Here is a 5,882-nt window from a genome sequence, read left to right as displayed (position 1 = left end):
GGATCTCTGTCTTTACAAGAAGCAAGCCCGTGATGGTTCTTTATTGATTTTGGTACTCTATGTGGATGATATGCTGATAGTAGGGAAAGCTCATGATGAGCTAGATTCTCTTAAGGCTCAGCTTAAGAAGAGCTTTGAGATGAAAGATCTGGGACATTCCGCTCACATACTTGGTATGTGCATTAGACGCGACATGCATCAGGGACTTCTCTACTTGTCACAGAGGTAGTATATTCATAAAGTCCTTGAGCGCTTTCGCATGCAGGACGTAAAGCCTATTGGCTGTCCATTGCCTTCTTATGTGAAGGTATCACAGGCTGATTGTCCGCAGATAGATGAGCAGAGGGCCGAGATGGCCAAGATTCCCTATGCATCCGCAGTGGGCAGTCTTATGTATGCCATGATAGCCACTCCTCCAGATATTGCCTTTGCAGTTGGTGTTGTGGCATACTATATGGCCACACTTGGCAAGAAGCATTGGGATGCCATGAAGGGTATCATGAGGTACCTGAAGGGCACTGCAGATACGTGCCAGGATACAGGAGTCATGGGGTACACTGACTTTGATCATGCAGGATATGCAGAAAGTAGGAAGTCCACTTCCGGCTATGTATTCACCTATGCTAGAGGTGCTATTTCTTGGATGTCTAGGGTGCAGAAATGCACGACCCTTTCTACTACAGAGGTCGAGTATGTTGCAACCACTGAGGCTTACAAGGAGGCCATTTGGTTGGATCGTTTAGTTTTTGACATTGGTATTGATGCTATCACTACATTGCATTCGGATTCTATGAGTGCTATTCAGTTAGCCAAGAATCCGGTCTTCCATACGAAGACGAAACACATTGAGGTGAGGTATCACTTCATACTTGGGGTCGTTGAGGACCAATCTGTTGATCTTGTCAAGATCTCGACTGACCAGAATCCTCCAGATCTACTCACAAAAAGCCTCTCTACAGAGCGCTTTGCCTTCCTCAAGAGATTGATGGGCGTGGGATGAGATGACGTCTTTCCTCATCCTATTGTACATGTGTACATGTTGTACTATCTTTTTCCTTTTTCTTTTCACTCCTCATTGGGGCAGATTTGCCTTTAAGTGGGAGGTTGTTGGGGGTAAAGGCGCCTCTGCCTAGCATAGTCACCGCCACTGCACACTGCAGGTGGCGGGCGCCTATCACCGTCACTTTATTCTTTATTCTTTTAGTGACAGTTTGAATAAAGGAAGGCCCGGTCACACATTGTGATTATTGGAGTTCCCATTTCTAGTCTCCCCCTTTCTTTCTCTTGCTCTCCCGCCATAGCTCTCGAGTCCAACCTTCGATCCATTGCTCCCTTTCACTCCTTCAGCTCAATTGCTTCCGAGATGGACATCCTATATGGTCTCTTTGCGATTGCTGCAGCTCCTGGCGCTAGCTTGATTTTGTGATCCATTTTCCTTCGAGGAGGAAGCTCTGTCAGCTTTTCAGAAAATACGTCTGCGTATTCCTTTAACCATGAAGGTTCTTCCCTAGATTCCTGATTCTGATCTAGCTTATTTAGCTTAATAAAATAGACAGGTAGCCCCTTTCTAACCCATTTTATTATCCGTGTTGCTTTGACCAGTTGAATTTTTGGCTTCCCAGTCTCTCCTTGAGTTGTAACTAGTTCCCCTTCAGAATTTCGAAAGGAGACTTGGCCCTTTCCACAGTGAATGTGGGCATCACTGGGTATTAGCCAATCCATTCCGAGCAAATACTCATGGACACCTAGGTTCATAACCCTAAATATGATCGAAGTCGACTTTCCTCCCAATAGGAATTTCGCCTTAGGAGTTTGCCTCGTACAAGAGACCTCACGACCATTTGCTAATTCCACAAGTAAGGTAGGTGCATCTATTGTGGCTATTCCTAAAAAGGAAGGTAGGTGCATCTATTGTGGCTATTCCTAATCTTTTTTCACAGACTGGTGAAATGAAGGAATGTGTACTACCACAATCAATCAAGGTTTTGAAGCTTTTACCTTAATAATCTGATGGTGTTTGAATCACCGAGAATTGGCGATTCGGGCCTTTCTTGTAAAGAGCGGCATGAACCGTTGCCCTCTCAATGTCAGCTTCCATGGATGGATCTTCTTCATCACACAACTCCTTGTTGGCAACATTGGAGATTCTCCCTCTGGCCATGACGGTGGCTCCTTCTCCATGGGCGACTCCTTGGAATGGCCCTAGATGTTGTCCTTTGCTAAGCTTGGGACATTGCCTTTTAAAGTAACCAGGCTCGTTACAATAGAAGCAATGGAGATTACGACCATTACCTTGGGTAGGAACGAAATTGTTGATAGTGTTGGCCCTAGCTTTCTTCCTTTGTGCCTGATTTCGGCCCTATGCTCTCTTAGCCTGAGAGCTATACACTCCCTTGTTTTGATCCTTGTAAGACCAAGTCATGATATTCCTTGGCTTAGTTTGCACCTCCTCTATTATCGGTGCAGCTCAAATGAGCGCGTCCTGAAGTTCTGTTGGCCGCATTGATTCCAGGCAGGTGTTTATGGGTGGGTTTAATCCAGCACAAAACTTTGACACTTGTTGTGTCATATCCATTTGTGGTGCGTACTTTAAGAGAGAGATGAATTTTGAATAGTAAGCATCAAGGGATAGACCAAGCTGCTTCAGTTCATAGAACTCGTTCGTCTTCTGTGTGTGATAGACATGTGGTAGATATCTCCCTCGCACAGCCTTTTTAAGCTTCTCCCAAGTAACTGACCCTTCTGAGATCCCTTGGTCTCTGCACCATTGCTTCCACCAAAGTCTTGCTTCGTTGGTAAGCTTCAATTTGGCGAGCATCTCTTGGTTAGCGGGTGCAGTACCTGCTGCTTCAAAATAATCCTCCGTGGATTCGATCCAGATCTCGGCATTAGTTTGGATGGTCCTTCCCTTACCATCGAATTCAGGTGGCTTGATTTGTTTGAGAAGAAACTTCTTCTCCTGAATTACATCTGTACTGTGTGTAGGGGTCGGACTAGGAATCTGCACTTGAGGTTGCGCCTGGGCATTAAGATTCTTTACGTTAAAAAATTGCTAAACGTTTCTCATATCACATTAACATGCCCAGTTCAACTTTTAGCCAAGTGACCTAATCACTTAACTCATTTACCAACACTTACAGCCAAGACAGTCATTGATAAAAAAAGTCTATTTCATTCATATGGGCATAGCCCTTTCGAGTACAATTATTTTTGGGAAGGAAGAACAAGCTTATTGGCACATCAATTTGGGGAGAATAGGCATTAGGGGAGTTTTGAGGTCTCGAAAATGCCTAATTTTAGGATGTGGAGAGAGAGTGCTCTAGACCAATAAGAGCAAAGCCTCCGTAATGGAACTTCTATTTAAAAAAATTAAAAAATCATTTTACAAAAATATCTAAATATAATAATATTACGAATTTGTATTTTTATTATGTATTTTTAGTCTCTTATATTCGTGATTATGACATCTTTTGCATTAATGGCATAGAGTCTCGGCTACTTTTATTTAATGATGTTTCTAGATTAATGATAATGACTGATGTAATCGAAATTCAAATTGGTGAAAAGCATGGCGCTCAGTTTTTTCCCTCCTTTCTTTTATTCCTCTATTGTTTTTCCCTCTGTTATGGTAGCCTAGTCTTCTCTCTCTCTCTCTCTGTGCTATATGTCTCTCTCTCTTCTACCATGGATACAAAAATTCGACCTTCAACAAGGCGTCCAAGCTCCCAAATCACATCCATATCAGTGTTAAACTCATTCCAAACTGATGGAAGATGGATTCCTACTATCATTAGCAAAGGTAGTTGGATCACCATGCAACAAGCAAAATGTGGAAAAAGGCAAAGACATGAGAGCTCGTTTATCTCTGCTTGGAAGGGCAGAATTCGAGATTTTAAGCTTGGAGCAAATAAGAATAGCATCAAAGAGGTACTAGTGCAGCATGTGTTCATGCATAGAGAGCTGTGTTTGAAACCTAGATCTTCAAAGCTTCCAATGCATAGACCAAATTGTAAGAATTTGATTCTTAAAGTTTTTCCTTTCTTAAACATGGTTTAGGTTTTTCCATTATAATATTTGTTTATCTTGTAGATGTCTATCCCTCTAATCTTGAGGAATGGCAACCAGTGGAATCTATTATTGATGTTATTGATGTTATACATGGTTCAATTGGAGAAGAAATGTATAGAGGCAGAAAGAAGACAGAGCTTACAGAGAATGGAATATTCTTTTATGACCATTCTTATGTTATTCCTATGCAGCATTGCCAATGGGGATCAATAAAACTCCTTCCTTTGCCAAATTTTTCAAACTTTGAGTGGCCTTTGCCACGTCCAGCTACTAGTGAGGGCTATAGATGTAAGATATTTTCTGAGATCCAGAAAGCACTAAAATCTAATATCTCAAGTAGGCTAAGCAAAGTTACTTTATTTATGCATATTAATATATTTATTGATTTCTTCTCTAATATGGAGATAAGAATAACAAAAACCATGCTTTCAGTGAAGAGACTAACATATGTTCATATCATACAATTTGTTGATGAAGGATGGGATACAAGGACAGAAGGAAAAATTATATGTAAGATAGATCAAGACTCTATAGCTTGTAAATATATGATTGCTACTCAAAATTTTATCCTTAGCTTTTACTATAGTCGATGGCATTTTGTTGGTAGTAGTCTAGTTACTTTAGACCAGAATCTTAATGATTTCAGCAAAGATACTATAGTGGATCTTGATATTTGGTTCAACGAGGATATTATTGCAATCTTAAAGATCAGAAAATCATGTATGCTACATCAAGTGAGGATGGATTTACAAAATGAAGACATTGAACTACCATGCTCCTTTGTATTCCAACTTGACAAGAAACGAGTAAGTTTTCACATCATATTATATCTACTTAGATGTATATCAAGATCTCACTTTCTAACTAACAAACATTTGTAATTTATTTTTTGTAGATATTGAAAAGGAGAGAAAATAATATACACTGCAAGGACATTCAAGAAAAGATATCTTTACTATCAATATAAAATATATGTACAAATTTTGTAGCAGATGTCTATCTGCCATCTCTATGAGATATACAAGGGCTGAAGGGCAAATTTCTATATATGAAGGCCTACAAGGCGATATGGAAAAGCTATTTCTTTTTTGGAGAACTATCCTTTCTAGGAGTCCTTTTGCCTTTCTTTGATGTCTTGGGTATAGAAGGTGTTGAAGCTGTGGCTTCGCCTTCCGTGGTTATAGGCACCGCATCTCCTTCATGGTGCAAATCCCCACCAATCTCTGTTGTTGGATGTATACAATTGACCATTATATACTTCAAGAGCTTTGCTATGATGTACCAAACATGCTAAGATGTATAGCAATCCTTCGAAAACGGTCACACATTTATAGAAAAAAGAGTTTTAGTTCATTATCTTACAATAGACTATATTTTTATCATCAATGGACTATTTGCAATTAATATCTATCTTAAAGTTTAGCATCTTTCATATTACCTTTACATGTTTATCATCATTAAGATAAACAAAGTTAACCATTCTTCTAGCATTTGCAATCACCCTCCAGCCACAAGAATGGCTATCATCCTGATGGGGACACTGCAACCACCAACACAAAGTAAAACTATAAAGAGGACGGATGGTAGTTCATAGAATAAACTCATGTTTCAATTATTTTAATGAATAACTTACTGCAACTTGTCTATATTGCATTGTTGCAAGCAAATCAGACGGCATAGAGGGTATTTTCTCTAGCTCTTCAATTAATCTTTTGGTACCTCTATATATAAGATATGTTAAAATTTAGAGTACTTACAAAAAAAAGAATTGAAATATCAAGGAGCCCTTGGATAATATAATGTACAATTTAGCA

This window comes from Lygodium microphyllum, unplaced genomic scaffold, assembly GCF_053477565.2.
Source record: "Lygodium microphyllum isolate KBCC unplaced genomic scaffold, Lygodium_microphyllum_v1.1.10 scaffold_174, whole genome shotgun sequence".
Taxonomy (NCBI): domain Eukaryota; kingdom Viridiplantae; phylum Streptophyta; class Polypodiopsida; order Schizaeales; family Lygodiaceae; genus Lygodium; species Lygodium microphyllum.
Note: the sequence above shows the minus strand (reverse complement) of the source record.